The sequence below is a fragment of the Triticum dicoccoides genome, chromosome 4B, assembly GCF_002162155.2.
Source record: "Triticum dicoccoides isolate Atlit2015 ecotype Zavitan chromosome 4B, WEW_v2.0, whole genome shotgun sequence".
Taxonomy (NCBI): domain Eukaryota; kingdom Viridiplantae; phylum Streptophyta; class Magnoliopsida; order Poales; family Poaceae; genus Triticum; species Triticum dicoccoides.
In genome coordinates this window covers 253273635-253297457 of record NC_041387.1, presented here as the reverse complement: position 1 = coordinate 253297457, position 23823 = coordinate 253273635, and the positions used below count along the sequence as shown (strand labels likewise).

The following is a 23823-nucleotide window of genomic DNA, read 5'->3' as shown; positions in this document are numbered from 1 at the left end:
GATGCCGAGTACTGTGGTTTTGCTCTATTCTTGATTGTGCTTCTTCGTATTCTTGTTGTGTTGCTTGCACCGTTCTACAAAGTGTTTCATGACCCGTGTTCCATGATGTCTACTGCACAACCTTTTTTTTGTAGACGTTGTTGGGCCTGCAAGTGCACAGGTTTGTAGGACAGTAGAAAATTTCCCTCAAGTGGATGACCTAAGGTTTATCAATCCGTAGGAGGCGTAGGATGAAGAAGGTCTATCTCAAACAAACCTGCAACCAAATAACAAAGAGTCTTTTGTGTCTCAAACACACCCAATACAATGGTAGATTGTATAGGTGCACTAGTTCGGCGAAGAAATGGTGATACAAGTGCAGTATGGATGGTAGATATAGGTATTTATAAACTGAAAATATAAAAACAGCAAGGTAACTAATGATAAAAGTGAGCGTAAACGGTATTGCAATGATAGGAAACAAGGCCTAGGATTCATACTTTCACTAGTGCAAGTTCTCTCAACAATAATAACATAGGTAGATCATATAACAATCCCTCAACATGCAACAAAGAGTCACTTCAAATCCACTAATAACGGAGAACAAACGAAGAGATTATGGTAGGGTATGAAACCACCTCAAAGTTATTCTTTCGGATCAATCTATTCAAGAGTTCGTACTAGAATAAAACCTTAAGACACAAATCAACCAAAACCCTAATGTCACCTAGATACTCCATTGTCACCTCAAGTATCCGTGGGCATGATTATACGATATGCATCACACAATCTCATATTCATCAATTCAACCAACACAAAGTACTTCAAAGAGTGCCCCAAAGTTTCTACCGGAGAGTCAAGAACGTGTGCCAACCCCTATGCATAGGTTCATGGGCGGAACCGCAAGTTGGTCACCAAAACATACATCAAGAGGCACGTGATATCCCATTGTCACCACAGATAAACAGGGAAATACATACATCAAGTGTTCTCAAATAAAAGACTCAATCCGATAAGATAACTTCAAGAGGGAAACTCAATTCATCACAAGAGAGTAGAGGGGGAGAAACATCATAAGATCCAACTACAATAGCAAAGCTCGGGATACATCAAGATCGTGCCATAGAGGGAACACGAGAGAGAACACAAGAGAGAGAGATCAAACACATGGCTACTGGTACATACCCTCAGCCCCGAGGGTGAACTACTCCCTCTTCATCATGGAGAGCGCCGGGATGATGAAGATGGCCACTGGTGATGGATTCCCCCTCCGGCAGGGTGCCGGAACGGGCTCCCGAGAGGTTTTTGCTGGCTATAGAGGCTTGAGGCAGCGGGACTCCCGATCTATCTTGATTTTTGATGGTTTTATGATACGTAGGCTTATATAGGCGAAAGAAGTCGGTCGGGAGGTGCTCGAGGGGCCCACGAGACAGGGGGCCACCACCCTGTAAGGGGGGCGCGGCTTCCTATCTCGTGGCCTCCTCGAGGATCTTCTGACGTGTACTCCAAGTCTCCAGGATCATATTCTTCCAAAAAATCACGCTGCCGAAGGTTTCATTTCGTTTGGACTCCGTTTGATATTCCTTTTCTTCGAAATACTGAAATAGGCAAAAAAAATCTAGCAATATGGGTTGGGCCTCCGGTTAGTAGGTTAGTTCCAAAAATGATATAAATGTGTAAAATAAAGCCCATAAACATCCAAAAGGGGTAATATAATAGCATGGAACAATCAAAATTTATAGATACGTTAGAGACGTATCAAGCATCCCCAAGCTTAATTCCTACTCGTCCTCGAGTAGGTAAATGATAAAAACAGATTTTTTGATGTGGAATGCTACCTAGCATAATTCTCAATGTAATTTTTTTATTGTGGCATGAATGTTCAGATCCAAAAGATACAAAATAAAAGTTCATATTGACATAAGAAATAGTAATACTTCAAGCATACTAATCAAAGTAATCATGTCTTCTCAAAATAACATGGCTAAAGAAAGTTATCCCTACAAAATCATATAGTCTGGCTGTTGCTCTATCTTCATCACACAAAGTATTTAATCATGCACAACCCCGATGACAAGCCAAGGAATTGTTTCACACTTTAATAATCTCAAACTTTTTCAACTTTCACGCAATACATGAGCGTGAGCCATGGACATAGCACTATATGTGAAATAGAATGGTGGTTATGGAGAAGACAAAAAAGGGAGAAGATTGTATCACATCAACTAGGCGTATCAACGGGCTATGGAGATGCCCATTAATAGATATCAATGTGAGTGAGTAGGGATTGCCATGCAACAGATGCACTAGAGCTATAAATGTATGAAAGTTCAACAAAAGAAACTAAGTGGGGTGCATCCAACTAGCTTGCTCACGAAGACCTAGGGCATTTTTGAGGAAGCCCATCATTGAAATATACAAACCAAGTTCTATAATGAAAAATTCCCACTAGTATATGAAAGTGACAACATATGAGACTCTCTAACATGAAGATCATGGTGCTATTTTGAAGCACAAGTGTGGAAAAAGAGATAGTAGCATTGTTCTTTCTCTCTTTTTTTTCTTCTTTTTTTTCTTTTCTTTGGCCTTCTCTTTTTTTTCTTTTTTTCTTTTTGGCCTTTCTCTTTTTTTTTCTTTTTTTTTCTTTTTGTAAAGTCCGAAGTCTCATCCCGACTTGTGGGGGAATCATAGTCTTCATCATCCTTTCCTCACTAGGACAATGCTCTAATAATGAAGATCATCACACTTTTATGGATTTACAACTCAAAGATAGAACAAGATATGACTCTATATGAATGCCTCCGGCGGTGTACCGGGATATGCAATGAATCAAGAGCGACATGTATGAAAATTATGAAGGTGGCCTTGCCACAAATACAATATCAACTACATGATCATGCAAAAAGCAATATGACAAAAGTAATGCGTGTCATATGGACGGAACGGTGGAAAGTTGCATGGCAATATATCTCGAAATGACTATGGAACTGCCATAATAGGTAGGTATGGTAGCTGTTTTGAGGAAGGACTATGATGGGTGTATGGTACCAGCAAAAGTTGCACGGTACAAGAGAGGCTAGCAATGGTGGAAGGATGAAGGAGTGCGTATAATCCATGGACTCAACATTAATCAAAAGAACTCATATACTTGTTGCAAAAATTTAGAAGTCATCAAAAACCAAAGCACTTCGCGCATGCTCCTAGGGGGATAGATTGGTAAGAAAAGGCCATCGCTCGTCCCCGACAGCCACTCATAAGGAAGACAATCAATAAATAAAATTGTGCTCCAACTTCATCACAAAGTGGTTTACCATATGTGCATGCTACGGGAATCACAAACTTCAACACAAGCATTCTTTAAATTCATAATCACCCAACTAGCATGCCTTTAATATCACTTCCTCCACATCTCAAAACAATTATCAAGCATCAAGTTGATCATAGCATCCAATTCACTTTCTATGATAGTTTTTATTATACCCAACTTGGATGCTCATCATTCTAGGACCAACTTTGTAACCATAGCAAATACCATGCTGCTCTAAAAGACTCTCAAAAAGATATAAGTGAAGCATGAGAGACTAACAATTTCTACAAAATATAACCACCTTCGTGCTCTAAATGATACAAGTGATGCACTAGAGCAAATGACAAACTACTCCGAAAGATATAAGTGAAGATCAATGAGTAGTCGAATAATTGTGCAACTATGTGAAGACTTTCTAACATTAAGAAATTTTAGATCTTGATATCTTATTCAAATAGCAAACAAAATAAAATAAAATGACATTGTAAGGATAGCACAACTCATGTGAAGAAGCAAAAACTTAGGCTCAACCGATACTAATCGATAGTTGTTGAAGAAGAAAGGTGGGATGCCTACCGGGGCATCCCCAAGCTTAGATGCTTGAGACTTCTTGAATATTATGTTGGAGTGCCTTGGGCATCCCTAATCTTGAACTTTTGTGTCTCCTCAATTTCTCTCATATCATGAATTCTCTATTTCTCAAAAGCTTCATTCACAACAAACTCAACAAAAACTCGTGAGATAGGTTAGTATAAACCAATGCAAAACCTTATCATATTCTACTGTAACAAATCAATAAAATTATTGTTCAACATTTCATACTAAATGCCTCTGCATATTTAATATTCCTATCCTCAAATAGAATTATTAAACAAGCAAACATATGCAAACAATGCAAACATAACAGCAATCTGCCAAAACAGTACAGTCTGTAAAAAATGCAAGAGTATCCATACTTCCCTAACTCCAAAAATTATGAAATAAAATTCCCACTGTAGTAAATTTATCAGATCTCATCATGCAAAAGGTTTCAACATTATACCATTCTCTTAATTTTCTAGGGAATTTTTGCAACAGCGGTAAACTTTCTGTTTTCAAACAGCAACATGTATACTAGCAAAATAAGCATGGCAAAGGCTATCCTTGACTTTTTTATTGAAACTAAAGATGCAAAACATTATTCTAAATAACAGCAAGAAAATACTAAGAAAATAAAATTACGCTCCAAGCAAAACACATTTCATGTGGTGAATATAAAATATAGCTCCAAGTAAAGTTACCGATGAACGAAGACGAAAGAGGGGATGCCTTCTGGGGAATCCCCAAGCTTAGAATTTTGGCTATTCTCGAATATTAACTTGGGGTGCCTTGGGCATCCCCAAGCTTAGGCTCTTGCCACTCCTTATTCCATAGTCCATCGAATCTTTACCCAAAACTTGAAAACTCCACAACACAAAACTCAACAGAAAACTCGTAAGCTCCTTTAGTATAAGAAACTAAAACCACCGCTTAGGTACTGTAATGAACTCATTCTAAATTCATATTGGTGTAATATCTACTGTACTACAACTTATCTATGGTTCATATCCTACGATACTACTCCTAGATAATCAAAATAAGCAAACAACACATAGAAAATAGAATCTGTCAAAAATAGAACAGTCTGTAGTAATCTGTATCAAACCTATACTTCTGGAACTCCAAAAATCCTACAACATTAGGAAGTTCTAAAAAATTTGTGTACCAATCCAGAGAAAAAAGAATCAGACCAGAAGAACGTTTCTGTGAATTAAAAAAACTAAATTACTGGGTGAAAAAGTTTCTGATTTTCAGCAGGATCAACACAACTATCACCATAAGCTATCCTAAAGGTCTTACTTGACACTTTATTGAAACAAAAGCTATAAAACATGATTACTACAGTAGCATAATCATGTGGACACACAAAAACAGTAAGGATAAATATTGGGTTGTCTCCCAACAAGCGCTTTTCTTTAATGCTTTTCTAGCTAGGCATGATGATGACAATGATGCTCACAAAAAGATAAGAATTGAAACATAATGGAAGCATCATGAAGCATATGACTAGCACATTTAAGCCTAACCCACTTCCTATGCATAGGGATTTTGTGAGCAAACAACTTATGGGAACAATAATCAACTACCATAGGAAGGTAAAACAAGCATAGCTTCAAAAAGTAAGCACATAGAGAGGAAACTTGACGTTATTGCAATTCCTACAAGCATATGTTCCTCCCTCATAATAATTTTCAGTAGCATCATGAATGAATTCAACAATATAACCAGCATCTAAAGCATTCTTTTCATGATCTACAAGCATATAAAATTTACTACCCTCCACATAAGCAAATTTCTTCTCACGAATAATAGTGGGAGCAAACTCAACAAAATAATTATCATGTGAGGCATAATCCAATTCAAAACTAAAATCATGATGACAAGTTTCATGGTTATCATTATTCCTAATAGCATACAAGTCATCACAATAATCATCATAGATAGCAACTTTGTTCTCATAATCAATTGGAACCTCTTCCGAAATAGTGGATTCATCACTAAATAAAGTTTACACTCTTCCAAATCCACTTTCATGTTCATCATAATAAGATTCAACATCCTCCAAAATAGTGGGATCACTACTTCCTAAAGTTGACACTCTTCCAAACCCACTTTCATCAATATAATCATCATAAATAGGAGGCATGATATCATCAAAATAAATTTGCTCATCAAAGCTTGGGGGACAAAATATATCATATTCATCAAACACATCTTCCCCAAGCTTGTGGCTTTGCATATCATTAGCATCATGGATATTCAAGGAATTCATACTAACAACATTGCAATCATGCTCATCATTCAAAGATTTACTACCAAGCATTTTAATGCATTCTTCTTCTAGCACTTGAGCACAATTTTCATTTCCATCATGCTCACGAAAGATATTAAAAAGATAATATGAGACAAACTTAACTCCATTTTTTTATAGTTTTCTTTTATAAACTAAACTAGTGATAAAACAAGAAACAAAAAGATTCGATTGCAAGATCTAAAGATATACCTTCAAGCGCTAACCTCCCTGGCAATGGCGCCAGAAAAGAGCTTGATGTCTACTACACAACCTTCTTCTTGTAGACGTTGTTGGGCCTGCAAGTGCACAGGTTTGTAGGACAGTAGAAAATTTCCCTCAAGTGGATGACCTAAGGTTTATCAATCCGTAGGAGGCGTAGGATGAATATGGTCTCTTTCAAACAACTCTGCAACCAAATAATAAAGAGTCTCTTGTGTCCCCAACACACCCAATACAATGGTAGATTGTATAGGTGCACTAGTTCGGCGAAGAGATGGTGATACAAGTGCAATATGGATGGTAGATATAGGTATTTCTAATCTGAAAATATAAAAACAGCAAGGTAACTAATGATAAAAGTGAGTGTAAACGGTATTGCAATGATAGAAAACAAGGCCTAGGGTTCATACTTTCACTAGTGCAAGTTCTCTCAACAATAATTCCATAGATAGATCATATAAAAATCCCTCAACATGCAACAAAGAGTCACTCCAAAGCCACTAATAGCACAGAACAAACGAAGAGATTATGGTAGGGTACGTAACCACCTCAAAGTTATTCTTTCAGATCAATCTATTCAAGAGTTCGTACTAGAATAACACCTTAAGACACAAATCAACCAAAACCCTAGTGTCACCTAGATACTCCATTGTCACCTCAAGTATCCGTGGGCATGATTATACGATATGCATCACACAATCTCAGATTCATCAATTCAACCAACACAAAGTACTTCAAAGAGTGCCCCAAAGTTTCTACCGGAGAGTCAAGAACGTGTGCCAACCCCTATGCATAGGTTCATGGGCGGAACCCGCAAGTTGGTCACCAAAACATACATCAAGAGGCACGTGATATCTCATTGCCATCACAGATAAACAGGGCAATACATACATCAAGTGTTCTCAAATAAATGACTCAATCCGATAAGATAACTTCAAGAGGAAAACTCAATTCATCACAAGAGAGTAGAGGGGGAGAAACATCATAAGATCCAACTACAATAGCAAAGCTCGGGATACATCAAGATCGTGCCATAGAGGGAACACGAGAGAGAGAGAGAGATCAAACACATAGCTACTGGTACATACCCTCAGCCCCGAGGGTGAACTACTCCCTCCTCGTCATGGAGAGCGCTGGGATGTTGAAGATGGCCACCGGTGATGGATTCCCCCTCCGGCAGGGTGCCGGAACAGGCTCCCGAGAGGTTTTTGGTGGCTACAGAGGCTTGCGGCGGCGGAACTCCCAATCTATCTTGATTTTTGATGGTTTTAGGGTACGTAGGCTTATATAGGCGAAAGAAGTCGGTCGGGAGGTGCTCGAGGGGCCCACGAGACAGGAGGCCACCACCCTGTAAGGGGGGCGCGACCTCCTATCTCGTGGCCCCCTCGAGGATCTTCTGACATGGACTCGAAGTCTCCAGGATCATATTCTTCCGAAAAATCATGTTGCCGAAGGTTTCATTCCGTTTGGACTCCATTTGATATTCCTTTTCTTCGAAATACTGAAATAGGCAAAAAACAGCAATATGGGCTGGGCCTCCGGTTAGTAGGTTAGTCCCAAAAAATGATATAAATGTGTAAAATAAAGCCCATAAACATCCAAAAGGGGTAATGTAATAGCATGGAACAATCGAAAATTATAGATACTTTAGAGACGTATCATTCCACGGGGTACTTAGTCACAGTGCACATACCCGAGGGCTTAGATGTCCCATCTAGGCATAGTGTCGCACAATACAACTTTGCTTCAGCACTTTAGGGTGCGGCATGGAATGCCACTTTACATATTTTCCATGCCTGCCACCTTCTCCTTGTTTGCGTGGTAGAGGCAATTGGCTCATCAATAAGAGTAATCAGGGAATTCGTTAGCACCTGCACCCACTGTCGCTCCTTCACCTTTTTGCGTCCACTTTTGCTTTCCTTCCACTTCCACCATGTCCTCCTGTTTTACCTCTCACGTTTTTACCACCACTAACTCTGATTGCCGCTCTTCCTCATTTGTACCCAGCAGTTCCACCCACTCGTGCAGACTGCCCAACTCCTAGAGTTTTTAGGGGTTCCCCCGCTCGAGCAGTGTCTCGTCCCTCTACACCGTACGGGTGTCCACCTACACCTCAGCTTGTTCAGGACCTGTTAGACCAAGTAGGCACTCTTCAGAGGCACCGCACCCAGTCAGTCTATACCTTCACCGACTTCTGTCCTCAACCCCGACTTGCTCCTCACCATTTCACCTAGTCTTCTCATCAGGGAGGATTGACTTCGTACTATTAGTAGTAGTAGTTAGTTTTCTAGCAAGGTTGTGGCATCATGCTAGATAGTTACTCCTCGCAGAGTTAGTTCCACCACTTATTAGATGTTTAGGCAGATGCATGGAGGCTGTCCTTTTGGATTTTGTACATAATTAGAAAGGTCTTGTAGACATAGCTACCCTTCTAGAGTTTACACGGCCATATTTACCCAGATTGGTCCCGACAGGCAGATAGGGAGACATATATACTTTTTTTCTAGGTACATATATAGATAGTCATGGTAACCTGATGGTACGACAAATAGTCATGTGTGGTGTTGCGATTATGTTATGTGATGTATTCATGTGGACCGGTGGACTTATGGATGTACTGATATTCTACTACTAGGTGATCTCATGTGACGCATATGCCATGTCATTTTAAATTCTGGTTCTTTTTATGCTCCTTGCTCTGTATGATGGAATATTGTATGTGATGTTGTTGCCACGTTGTTGCCAATGCTTCATAATGGCGTCTGATGTATGGTAGATTTTTTCGGGTGATCTCTTCATTCAAGTCCATGCCTTGGTACATCACGTGTTGGGCTAGTATATATATTATGTGCTGATGCTGCTACATTTTTCCTATCACTTCATGAGTTCAATTGATGTATGTCACGCACTTGATGATTGAATGCTTTTAATCCGGTACATGAAGAACTTGTGTGTGCATGTGCATGTGCAAGCGGCTCTATTTTTGAATTGTGATTAATCTCTTGCCTCTGTCATGATAAAAAGAATCACTTTGTTTGACTGCTTTTATTCTTCGGCCAACAACAAGTAAAAAAATGTTTCGCAAAATTTTCTAGTATGTCGCTGTTAAGTGCACTGTTTAAATAGATGCTCCAAAAAAGGAAGCGTGAAGTGTACTGTGTGGGCTAAAATCTCACCTCTAATCAAATAAATAAAATATTTTCACATGTAGTAGCTATCGTTATAACCTATGCCTTGCCCACCAGATCGGTAGCGATGGCATCTGGTAGTCAGTCATTCGAAGACAATGGGAACCCATCAGATTTAGCACCCGAGTGGCTAAGGAACATGGCAGATTTGCTGTCTAGAGTGACGTTACCTCCACCTCCACCATTACCCCATCATGCCCCTGGATCCGATCAACTTGCTCTAATGTATCAGTGGATGGAGCAGTCTCATCGAGACTCTCTAGAACACCAGAATAAGTTCATGGAGCAGATGTTCAGTATGACGAGAGGCCAACTGACTAAAAACCCAGAACAAGGTGTCACGATTGGAGACTTTCAAAAGACTAGACCACCAACCTTTTCAACCGCCACAATCCATTAGCCGCAGAGGATTGGTTGATGGACATAGAGCTGAAACTTAACACTGTGGGATGCACGGATCAAGAAAAAGTTCGGTATGCATCCCATCGGTTAATTGGTCCTGCTGCCACATGGTGGAGAAATGTCCAAATTATCATACCCGAAAACCACATAGTTACTTGGGAGGAATTTAAGAGGAGATTCCGAGATAACTATGTCCCGCAAAGTGCGATGGAACTAAAAAGTAAGGAATTCCTAAGCCTTAAACAAGGGTCTAAAACCATCGCAGAGTACCTAGGTGAGTTTAACTCACTATCCCGCTATGCATCAGAAGACACAAACACTGAGACCAAAAGGGTGTACCGGTTCATAGAAGGATTGAAGCCATCCATACAACTGATCATAGCCCCTATAAATATAACTAAGTTTCGGGAGCTAGTAGATTGAGTCATTATTATTGAGAATCGGCAATTAGCCATAGAGGAAGAATGGAGAAAGAAATCTAGAATGGACCAGAGGTTCCTCATGAGGAGTGGATACAACTCTGTTGGCCTAGTCCGCCCACCAATGGTCGGACCCATCTGTCCTCCTCTCCCTCAAGCCCCTAGACCACCCTTTATGCCTCCTAAAGCCCCTATCAAGTGTCATGTGTGCGGTGGACCACACACCGCTCGAGATTGCCCAAAGGCGAGTGTTGTCTGTTTTGGTTGTGGACAAAAGGGTCACTACAAAACAAATGCCTGAGTAAGAGTCAACCACAACCTAGCACGAGTGGAACTGTCCCACCTCAAAACAAGCGTCAGGCTAATTCAGCACAAGTACGTGCGAATGCGCCTGTGGCTAGCCGCGGACGTGGTCCTAGTGGTCTAGCACGTGTACCATACCACCTGAAACACATGGATGCGACACAAGTGAATGCAGCTTCGGACGTGGTCACGGGTAACTGATACGTCCATTTTGCATCATGCTTTTATATCAATATTTATTGCATTATGCGCTATTATTACATATTATATCTCAATACTTATGGCTATTCTCTCTTATTTTACAAGGTTTACCATGAAGAGGGGGAATGCCGACAGTTGGAATTCTGGCTGGAAAAGGAGCAAACATTGGAAACCTATTCTGCACAGCTGCAAAAGTCCTGAAACTCCACGAAACAACTTTTTGGAATTAATAAGAATTTCTGAGCGAAAGAAATATGCCAGGGGGGCCACACCCTGTCCAGGAGACAGGGGGCGCCCCCCTATAGGGCGCACCCCCTGTCTCCTGGGCCCCCTATTGGGCCTCCGGCGTCTATCTTCTGCTATATCATCAATTTTACCCTGGAAAAAATCATGGGCAATCTTACGGGACAAAACTCCACCGCCACGAGGCGGAACCTTGGCGGAATCAATCTAGGGCTCTGGTAGAGCTGTTCTGCCGGGGACACTTCCCTCCGGGAGGGGGAAATCATCACCAACGTCATCACCAACGATCCTCTCATCGGGAGGGAGTCAATCTCCATCAACATCTTCACCAGCACCATCTCCTCCCAAAACCCTAGTTCATCTCTTATATCCAATCTTGTATCAAAACCACAAATTGGTACCTGTGGGTTGCTAGTAGTGTTGATTACTCCTTGTAGTTGATGCTAATTGGTTTACTTGGTGGAAGATCATATGTTCAGATCCTTTATGCATATTATTACTCCTCTGATTATGAACATGAATATGCTTTGTGAGTAGTTACATTTGTTCCTGAGGACATGGGTGAAGTCTTGCTATTAGTAGTCATGTGAATTTGGTATTCGTTCGATATTTTGATGAGATGTATGTTGTCTTTTCCTCTAGTGGTGTTATGTGAACGTCGACTGCATGACAGTTCGGCATTATTTGGGCCTAGAGGAAGGCATGGGGAAGTAATAAGTAGATGATGGGTTGCTAGAGTGACAGAAGCTTAAACCCTAGTTTATGTGTTGCTTCGTTAGGGGTTTATATGGATCCATATGTTTAATGTTGTGGTTATGTTTACCTTAATACTTCTTTTGTAGTTGCAGATGCTTGCAATAGGGGTTAATCATAAGTGGGATGCTTGTCCAAGTTAGGGCAGTACCCAAGTACCGGTCCACCCACATATCAAATTATCAAAGTACCGAACGCGAATCATATGAACGTGATGAAAACTAGCTTGGCGATAATTTCCAATGTGTCATCGGGAGCTCCTTTATCACTATTAGAAATTTTCCAAGCTTATCCTTTGCTACATAAAGGATTGGGCCACATTGCTGCACTTTATTTACTTTATTTACTTGTTACTCGTTACTATTTATCTTATCACAAAACTATCTATCACCTACAGTTTCAGTGCTTGCAGAGAAAACCTTACTGAAAACCGCTTATCATTTCCTTCTGCTCCTTGTTGGGTTCGACACTCTTACTTATCGAAAGAAATACGATAGATCCCCTACACTTGTGGGTCATCAAGACTCTTTTCTGGCGCCGTTGCCGGGGAGTGTAGCGCTTTTGGTGAGTGGAACTTGGTAAAGAAACATTTATATAGTGTGCTGAGATTTTCTGTTACTTGTCACTATGGAAACTAATCCTTTGAGGGGCTTGTTTGGGGTATCTTCACCCCAACCAGAAGAGCAAAGAGTTGCTTCTCAACCTACTGAACTTTACGAAAATATTTACTTTGAGATTCCTTCGGGTATGATAGAAAACTGCTAGCTAATCCATTTGCAGGAGACGGAACATTGCATCCCGATTTACACCTTATCTTTGTGGATGAAGTTTGTGGATTATTTAAGCTTGCAGGTATTCCCGATGATGTTGTCAAAAGAAAGGTCTTCCCTTTATCTTTGAAGGGAGATGCATTGACATGGTATAGGCTATGTGATGATATGGGATCTTGGCATTATAAGCGATTGAAGTTGGAATTTCACCAAAAGTTCTATCCTATGCATCTTGTTCATCGTGATCGTAATTACATATATAATTTCTTGCCTCGCGAAGGAGAAAGCATCGCTAAAGCTTGGGGGAGGCTTAAGTCAATGTTATATTCATGCCCCAATCATGAGCTCTCTCGGGAAATGATTATTCAGAACCTTTATGCTCGGCTTTCTCTTGATAATCGCAACCTGCTCGATACTTCCTGTGCTAGTTCTTATATGCTGAAGACTACTGATTTCAAATGGGACTTATTGGAAAGAATTAAACGCAACTCTGAAGATTGGGGTTCCGACGATGGTAAGGAGTCAGGTATGACACCTAAGTTCGATTGTGTTAAATCTTTTATGGATACCGATGCTTTCCGTGGATTTAGCGCTAAGTATGGACTTGACTCTGAGATAGTAGCTACTTTCTGTGAATCTTTTGCTACTCACGTTGATCTCCCTAAAGAGAAGTGGTTTAAATATAATCCTCCTGTTGAAGTGAAAGTAGTTGCACCTATTACAGTCGAAGAAAAGACTATTACCTATAGTGATCCTATTGTTCCTACCGCTTATGTTGAAAAACCTCCTTTTCCTGTTAGGATAAAAGATCATGCTAATGCTTCGACTGTTGTTCATAAGAGTAATACTAGGACTTATACACCTCCTGAGCAAATTAATGTTGAACCTAGTATTGCTATGGTTAAAGATCTCTTGGATGAGGATTTAGATGGGCATGTTATTTCTTTCTTGGGTGAGACTGCCAATATTGCTAGACCTGATACTAAGACACGTAGACCTGTCGTAGGCATGCCTGTTATTTCTGTTAAAATAGGAGACCATTGTTATCATGGCTTATGTGATATGGGTGCTAGTGCTAGTGCGATACCTTATGATTTATATAAAGAAATTATGCATGACATTGCACCTGTTGAATTAGAAGACATTGATGTTACTATTAAGCTTGCTAATAGGGATACCATTAAACCTATTGGGATTGTTAGAGATGTTGAAGTTTTGTGTGGGAAGGTTAAATACCCTGCTGGTTTTCTTGTTCTTGGTTCCCCACAAGATGATTTTTGTCCCATTATTTTTGGTAGACCTTCTTGAATACTGCTAGTGCTAAGATCAATTGTGAAAAGAATATTGTCACTGTTGGCATTGATGGTATGTCTCATGAGTTTAATTTCGCTAAGTTTAGTAGACAACCTCGTGAAAGGGAACCACCTAGTAAGGATGAAATTATTGGTCTTGCTTCCATTGCTGTTCCTCCAACCGATCCTTTAGAACAATATTTGCTAGACCATGAAAACGATATGTTTATGAAGGAAAGGGAGGAAATAGATGAAGTGTTCCTTAAACAGGAACCTATGATGAAACATAACCTTCCCGTTGAAATTCTTGGGGATCCCCCTCCACCCAAGGGTGATCCCGTGTTTGAACTTAAACCCTTACTTGATAATCTTAAGTATGCTTATCTTGATGAAAAAGAAATATATCCTGTTATTATTAGTGCTAACATTTCAGAGAAAGAAGAAGAAAGATTATTGAAAACTCTGAAGAAGCACCGAGCAACTATTGAATATACTCTGGATGATCTTAAGGGCATTAGTCCCACATTATGTCAACACAAAATTTCAGTGGAGAAAGATGCCAAACCAGTTAGAGATCCTCAAAGACGATTAAATCCCAAGATGAAAGAAGTGGTAAGAAAGGAGATACTAAAACTCCTTGAGGCAGGTATTATTTATCCCGTTGCTAATACTGAATGGGTAAGCCCTGTTCATTGTGTTCCTAAAAATGGAGGTATTACCGTTGTTCCTAATGATAAAGATGAATTGATCCCGCAAAGAATTATTACAGGTTATAGGATGGTAATTGATTTCCGTAAGTTAAATAAAGCTACTAAGAAAGATCATTATGCTTTACCTTTTATTGATCAAATGCTAGAAAGACTATCCAAACACGCACATTTTTGCTTTCTAGATGGTTATTCTGGTTTCTCTCAGATACCTGTATCAGCGAAGGATCAATCTAAAACTACTTTTACTTGCCCTTTTGGTACTTTTGCTTATAGACATATGCCTTTTGGTTTATATAATACACCTGCAACCTTTCAAAGAGGCATGATGGCTATATTCTCTGATTTTTGTGAAAAGATTTGTGAGGTATTCATGGATGACTTCTCAGTCTATGGATCCTCTTTTGATGATTGTTTGAGCAATCTTGATCGAGTTTTGCAGAGATGCGAAGACACTAGTCTCGTCTTGAATTGGGAAAAGTGTCACTTTATGGTTAATGAAGGCATTGTCTTGGGGCACAAGATCTCTGAGAGAAGTATTGAAGTTGATAAGGCCAATGATGCTATTGAAAAGATGCCATGTCCCAAGGACATAAAAGGTATAAGAAGTTTCCTTGGTCACGCCGGTTTTTATAGGAGGTTCATTCATGACTTTTCTAAAATCTCTAGGCCTCTGGCTAATTTATTGCAAAAAGATATTCCTTTTCTTTGATGATGATTGTGTAGAAGAATTTGAAGTACTTAAGAAAGCTTTGATCACTGCACCTATTGTTCAGCTGCCTGATTGGAATTTACCTTTTGAAATTATGTGCGATGCTAGTGATTATGCTGTAGGTGTTGTTTTAGGGCAAAGAGTCGATAAGAAATTGAATGCTATCCAGTATGCTAGTAAGACTCTTGATACTTCCCAGAGAAATTATGCTACTACTGAAAAAGAGTTCTTAGCAGTTGTGTTTGCATGTGATAAGTTTAGACCTTATATTGTTGATTCCAAAGTTACTATTCACACTGATCATGCTGCTATTAAATATCTTATGGAAAATAAAGATGCTAAGCCTAGACTCATTAGATGTGTTCTCTTGTTCCAAGAATTTGACTTGCATATTATCGATAGAAAGGGAGCTGAGAACCCCGTTGCAGACAACTTGTCTAGGTTAGAGAATGTTCTTGATGACCCACTACTTATTAATGATAGCTTTCCTGATGAACAATTAGCAGTCGTCAATGCTTCTCGTACTGCTCCTTGGTATGCTGATTATGCTAATTACATTGTTGCTAAATATATACCGCCTAGTTTCACATACCAGCAAAAGAAAAAGTTCTTCTATGATTTAAGACATTACTTCTGGGATGATCCACACCTTTATAAAGGAGTAGATGGTGTTATTAGACGTTGGGTGCCTGAGCATGAACAGGAACAGATTCTACGCAAGTGTCACTCTGAATCTTATGGGGGACACCACGCTGGAGATAGAACTGCACACGAGGTACTACAATTTGGTTTTTATTGGCCTACTCTCTTTAAAGATGCTCGTAAGTTTGTCTTATCTTGTGATGAATGTCAAAGAATAGGTAACATTAGTAGACGTCAAGAAATGCCTAAGAATTATTCTCTTGTTATTGAACTGTTTGATGTTTGGGGCTTTGATTATATGGGACCTTTTCCTGCCTCTAATGGTTATACACATATTTTAGTTGTTGTTGATTACGTTACTAAGTGGGTAGAAGTTATTCCAACTAGTAGTGTTGATCATAACACTTCTATTAAAATGCTTAAAGAAGTTATTTTTCCGAGGTTTGGAGTCCCTAGATATCTTATGACTGATGGTGGTTCACATTTTATTCATGGTGCTTTCCGTAAGATGCTTGCTAAGTATGATGTCAATCATAGAATAGCATCTCCTTATCATCCGCAGTCTAGTGGTCATGTAGAGTTGAGCAATAGAGAGCTCAAATTAATTTTACAAAAGACTGTGAATAGATCTAGAAAGAATTGGTCCAAAAAACTTGATGATGCATTATGGGCCTATAGAACTGCATACAAAAATTCTATGGGTATGTCTCCATATAAGATGGTTTATGGAAAAGCGTGTCATTTACCTCTTGAACTTGAACATAAGGCATATTGGGCTATCAAAGAGCTCAATTATGACTTCAAACTTGCCGGTGAGAAGAGGTTGTTTGATATTAGCTCACTTGATGAATGGAGAACCCAAGCATATGAGAATGCCAAGCTATTCAAAGAAAAAGTCAAACGCTGGCATGATAAGAGGATACAAAAGCGTGAGTTTAATGTAGGAGATTATGTGTTATTATTCAACTCTCGTTTAATTTTTTTTGCAGGAAAACTTCTCTCAAAATGGGAAGGTCCCTACGTTATCGAGGAGGTCTATCGTTCTGGTGCTATAAAAATCAACAACTTCGAAGGCACAAATCCGAGGGTGGTAAACGGTCAAAGAAATAAACATTATATTTCAGGTAATCCTATCAATGTTGAAACTAATATTATTGAAACAGTAACCCCCGAGGAATACATAAGGGACACTTTCCAAAACGTTCCAGACTCCGAAAAGGTATCGGTATGTGGTACGGTAAGTAAACCGACTCCAAAACAACTCTAATGGCAATTTTTATCAGTTTTGGATTATTTAAGAATTTTAGGAAGAAAGAAGTAGTCAGAAAGGGACACGAGGCCCCCACGAGAGTGGAGGGCACCCCCCCTTGTAGGGCGCGCCCCCTGTCTCGTGGGCACCTCGTGTGCCTCCCGGACTCCGTTTTCTTGCACGTTATGTATTTTGGTCGATAAAAATTCATTATATATACTCCCGAAGGTTTTGACCACCGTATCACGCAAATATCCACTGTTTTCGTTTCGAGTTGTTACTGTTTCAGATCTAGAGCATCATGGCGTCTCCAAGCGCTCCCAAGGACAAGTTTTTCGAGAGGGTTATCAACCCCTATCTCGCAGAGGTGCTGCATCATCCTCAAACCATTGAGATGCGTGAGGGGGTGCTGCACATCCGCGATGTGGAGGGACCAAGGCATACCGGGAGCGTGGAGACAAAGCTCGAAGCCATGGAACAGGAAGTTTTCAAGTGCCAAGGGATGGTGGAGCGTGGACTCAACGCCAACTAGATGATGATCACGGAGTTCACCAACAACCACAAGCTAGATGCTAAAGTCATTTGGGAGACCATCTTCAAGCTTCAAGAGAAAATCGAGCACCTCCAAGCCCAGATCTATGACCTACAAAACTAGAACTGTGAGTATGAATATAGATTCAAGCGAATGAGTTTGGCTGCAGATTTAAGGATCCCGGAGACTCGTTCATCCTTTTATGATGGAGAGCCTATGCCTTGGAAGACGGACGACAAGCCTACATCATCAACAACTCCTACTTCACCACCTCCGAGGACATAATCACATGGATATGGGCACTCCCCTTGGCAACTGCCAAGCTTGGGGGAGGTGCCCCGGTATCGTATCACCATCACACTCCTATCTTTACCGTTTTATTTAGTTCGATCCTTTTAGTAGTATCTTGATCTAGTAGATTGAAATTTAGGTATCAAGTAGTTTCGAGTTTTGCTTTGTGATCTCTTTTTGTAATCGAGTCCGTGAGTTATCTATAATAAAGATTAGTGTCGAGTCAAGGGCCTTGCTATGTTGCTATGATCTTGAGAAAGTAGAAAGAATAATGGAGTTCATATTGATCTTATGGATAGTGATAACTTCACACATAGAACGTATGAGGCATAAAAATTGTTGAGAGTTGATGAACGTAGCCTTGGTCATCGTTGCAATTAATCTGAAGTGATAAGGAAAGAGGGGTTCACATATAAATATATTATCTTGGACATCTTTTATGATTGTGAAGCACTCATTAAGTATGACATGCTAAAATAGTTGATGTTGGACAAGGAAGACAACGTAATGGTCTATGTTTTCCGACATCTCAGTTAAAGTATATTGTCATTGACCTTCCGAACATATTGAGCTTGCCTTTCCCCCTCATGCTAGCCAAATTCCTTGCACCAAGTAGAGATACTACTTGTGCTTCCAAATACCCTTAAACCCAGTTTTGCCATGAGAGTCCACCATACCTACCTATGGATTGAGTAAGATCCTTCAAGTAAGTTGTCATGTTGCAAGCGAGAAAATTGCTACCTAAATATGTATGACTTATTAGTGCAGAGAAAATAAGCTTTGTACGAACTTGTTGTGGAAGTAATAAAAGCGACGGACTGCATAATAAAGGTCCACATACAAGGGGCAATATAAAGTGACGTTCTTTTGCATTAAGATTTTGTGCATCAACCCTAAACGCACATGACAACCTCTGCTTCCCTCTGCGAAGGGCCTATCTTTTACTTTATGTTTTTACTTTATGCTTGAGTCAAGGTGATCCTCACCTGTCCCTTTTTCATTTTATCCTTTGGCAAGCTCCTCGTGTTTGAAAGATCATGATATATATATCCAATTGGATGTAAGTTAGCATGGGCTATTATTGTTGACATCACCTAAAGGTGAATACGTTGGGAGGCAACACAATAAGCCCCTATCTTTCTCAGTGTCCGGCTGAAACTCTATAACCACAAGTACTGTGTGAGTGTTAGCAATTGTAGAAGACTAAGAGATAGTTGAGTATGTGAGCTTGCTGAAAAGCTCCATTATTGACTCTTTCTGATGTTACGATAAATTGCAATTGCTTCAATGACTGAGATCATAGTTTGTTAGTTCCTAATGAAGTTTTTGAACCATACTTGACATTATGAATTGCTTGTAGCTTGAGCATAGAGAATCATATGACAAAATTTATGTATGTAGTTGTTATTAGAATGATCATGATGCCCTCATGTCCGTATTTTATTTTTATCGACACCTCTATCTCTAAACATGTGGACATATTTTTCGATTTCGGCTTCCGCTTGAGGACAAGCGAGGTCTAAGCTTGGGGGAGTTGATACGTCCATTTTGCATCATGCTTTTATATCAATATTTATTGCATCATGGGCTGTTATTACACATTATATCTCAATACTTATGGCTATTCTCTCTTATTTTACAAGGTTTACCATGAAGAGGGGGAATGCCGGCAGCTGAAATTCTGGCTAGAAAAGGAGCAAACATTGGAAACCTATTCTGCACAGCTCCAAAAGTCCTGAAATATGCCAGGGGGCCCACACCCTGTCCAGGAGACAGGGGGCGTGCCCCCTATCTCCTGGGCCCCCTGGTGGGCCTCCGACGTCCATCTTCTGCCATATCATCACTTTTACCCTGGAAAAAATTGTGGGCAAGCTTACGGGACGAAACTCCGCCGCCACGAGGTGGAATCTTGGCGGAATCAATCTAGGGCTCTGGCAGAGCTATTCTGCCGGGGACACTTCCCTCCGGGAGGGGGAAATCATCACCAACGTCATCACCAATGATCCTCTCATCGGGAGGGGGTCAATCTCCATCAACATCTTCACCAGCACCATCTCCTCCCAAAACCCTAGTTTATCTCTTGTATCCAATCTTGTATCAAAACCACAAATTGGTACCTGTGGGTTGCTAGTAGTGTTGATTACTCCTTGTAGTTGATGCTAATTGGTTTATTTGGTGGAAGATCATATGTTCAAATCCTTTATGCATATTATTACTCCTCTGATTATGAACATGAATATGCTTTGTGAGTAGTTACGTTTGTTTTTGAGGACATGGGTGAAGTCTTGCTATTAGTAGTCACGTGAATTTGGTATTCATTCGATATTTTGATGAGACGTATGTTGTCTTTTCCTCTAGTGGTGTTATGTGAACGTCGACTATGTGACACTTCACCATTATTTGGGCCTAGAGGAAGGCATGGGGAAGTAATAAGTAGATGATGGGTTGCTAGAGTGACAGAAGATTAAACCGTAGTTTATGCGTTGCTTCGTTAGGGGCTTATATGGATCCATATGTTTAATGTTGTGGTTAGGTTTACCTTAATACTTCTTCTGTAGTTGCGGATGCTTGCAATAGGGGTTAATCATAAGTGGGATGCTGGTCCAAGTTAGGGCAGTAACCAAGTACCGGTCCACCCACGTATCAAGTTATCAAAGTACCGAACGCGAATCATATGAACGTGATGAAAACTAGCTTGACGATAATTCCCAATGTTTCTCGGGAGCTCCTTTATCACTCTTAGAAATTGTCCAGGCTTATCCTTTGCTACATAAAGGATTGGGCCACCTTGCTGCACTTTATTTAGTTTATATACTTGTTACTCGTTACTATTTATCTTATCACAAAACTATCTATCACCTATAGTTTCAGTGCTTGCAAAGAAAACCTTACTGAAAACCGCTTATCATTTCCTTCTGCTCCTCATTGGATTCGACACTCTTACTTATCGAAAGGACTACGATAGATTCCCTACACTTGTGGGTCATCAGTAACCTACAAATCCCTCTTACAGTAGTCTTAGTATTATTATTATTTATTTTATTACATCAAGGGCAACATAACCTTTCATATCCCGACACTTTGCTGAGACATGTAGTTTGGACCGAACCTCCCTAGCCAAACTCATAGAAGTAGACTCACTCGGAGGCCCAATAATTGTTGAGCATGTCTTTCACAACAATCCCATATGCATTGAGTGTATAATCTTTAATGCTAGCCTATACATGATTAGACTGAGAGGGTTAGACTTGGGCCAGCCTATACGAGTCACAACTCAAATTTTGAGGACGAAATTTTTCAAAGGGGGAAGGGATGTAAAAACCCTCAAAATTAGATAACAATATTTTTGACGGCGCTATGTTACACCAGTGTCACAAGGCATAGTTAGTTGAATAATTATAATTGACCACAACACTAATATCAAAAATTTATTGCAACCAAAAAAGTTAGTATTTAGCCATGTACAATGGTTCTTCTCCAACTCCCTTATTGTTTGCAGATTTATAATTAGGCCCTTGTCTCATTCCTTACACACAAATTATATGCCATCTCGTGTCGAACCATGCACTATACACTTGTCCGTTGTACAACTCACATGATTACATGTGGAGGCTTGCATGCTCATGCAACCATGCATGTCAGCCACATCTCTCTTTTACCAAACCGACCTAGCACCCTACACTACTATAAATAGCAGCCTCCTCCTTTCACCTTTGACTTCCTCTACTGCACATAACACGCACAAGAGAGAACCAAGCTCTCCCCACCATCCCCATCCACTCTTTTGGTCGGATGCTGAGTTGCCATCAGGTACTATTCAAGTGCCTTGCTTTTGCAGCTTTGTTTGCTTGATCCATCTTCACCTTTGCTTAGAACATGAACACCTGATCTTTTGGACTCTAGTTACTTTGTAAAAAGAAGAATAATGGTTAGAAAAAGAAAGCACATAAATTAGATGAAGACAAATTGGTACATGGTGGTTTAGTGATGCATGTGTACTATGCATGTCCATCTCTGTCTTGTACTAGATCTATGTATATAATAGACATGTCATGCTGAGAATTAAATCCCAAATATTAACTTGCTAAGATTTACATGTACAGCTAATAGCTCAAGCTTCCTGTGTATGCTACTCATCTTAATGATCCCTTCCTAGTTGTATTGAACACTGTTTGGCTAATGTTTGCCATGTCTCATTTGCACATGCCTCATTCTGAAAACAGAAAAATAAATAAACATACTTTGTGCAAATCTTGTACAAATAAATTCCTGATATCCTTTTATTTTCCCTTTCCTGATCCCCTTTCTAAGTATGTTTTGAGTGATCAATGTCAATGTTCACTTGACTATTGTAGGGTCCAGAAATGAGTGCACGCGCACACACAGTAGAAGCAACATTTAGATTTAGTTTGTGGCAGCACCTAACTATCAGAAGCAATTAACTTGTCGCTTTTTGATCAAGTCGGTAATAGTAGGAATTCACTGGTTAATTCCTAGTTATGAGCTTAATTAAAAAAGAATCATAGTAGTGCGAGGATAGTGTAGTAGAGCTAAAAATTGAATAAACAATATAGAATAAATCTGGAGACCACGTCCACACCATCGAGTAAAGCTTGATTAATTCCTTGGTCTTGATATTAATAAGAAGCATGGCAGTAAGGGGAGTCATAGCACAAACACTAGCAGTAGAGGTAAGAACACTGCACAGAGAGAAATTTGGACTGACACTTACACTAGTAGCAGTAGACAAAGGCGAGCCAGGCGCCGGTAGCGGCCATGTTGCCGGAGCCGCGCCGGTTAAGATGCTCGCTCCCGACGCCGTAGTTGCATGCCTCGTGCGTGCAGCTCTGCTGGAGGAGGTTGTAGGCAGGGATATGCCATTGCTACTGCGGCCCGTGGTGAACCCATCGGACCCGATGCAGACGACGCTGGGGTTTGAGGGTGGCGGCGATTTTGGCGGCGGCGGATCAAATAAATGGGGGGATATGGTAGAGGGAGTCGAGGGGATTCTGTGGGTGTCCACGGTGTCGCCGGAGATGTCCGGAAGTGGCAGATCGAGCCGGCGGCGACCTGCTCTGTAGTTAGGGAGAGAGAGATGGAGTTGGTTCTGTTCGTGGCTGAGCATACCAGTGACAGTGAGAGAGAGAGAGGTAGAGAGCTGGGGAAGATGACTAGTTGGAGAAAAAAGAAATGATATTTCTGCCGGGGTTGGGTTCGACCAGCTAAACACGTTTTTTCCTTTTGAGCTTGCTTGCTTGCTCTTTGTGATGTGCACGTGCGTACTACTCCCTCTGTTCCGAAATAATTGTCTTTCTAGAGATTTCAACAAGTGACTACATACTAAGCAAAATAAGTGAATCTACACTCTAAAACATGTCTACATACATCCGTATGTTGTAGTCCATTTGAGATGGCTAGAAAGACAACTATTTTGGAACGGAGGGAGTACTTCTTGATGTGCTGTATGCATTTTGCTTCTAATTACACACTAGCATGTATCATTACCTCTTTAATTAAAATGGATTGCACCGTATGGAAGTGTTGCTTGATGCTTGGATCTTGATTAGGGAAAAATATAAACTTCTTTGTGAAATAATTATCAGGCATAGGACCCACATCTGGTGGTTCCGAGTTGGTCGGAGCGCTACCCGGCAAGTCGTCATCTCCTTGATCATGTCTTGATAAATGTTTTCCGGGCTATGGGTCATTTTCAAAATTTTGCATAAGAACTAAAAATAAATA

The 23823-nt window shown here is 40.2% G+C and overlaps 1 long non-coding RNA gene across 1 annotated transcript; it reads right to left on the bottom strand.

Moving 5' to 3' along the window:
* Positions 1-21483: 21483 nt before the first annotated feature.
* LOC119295921 lies at positions 21484-23282 on the bottom strand. The gene is made up of 2 exons (XR_005144501.1): positions 22814-23282; positions 21484-21987 (listed from the first exon to the last, which is right to left on the bottom strand). It is a non-coding gene; the product is annotated as an uncharacterized LOC119295921 (long non-coding RNA).
* Positions 23283-23823: the final 541 nt, after the last annotated feature.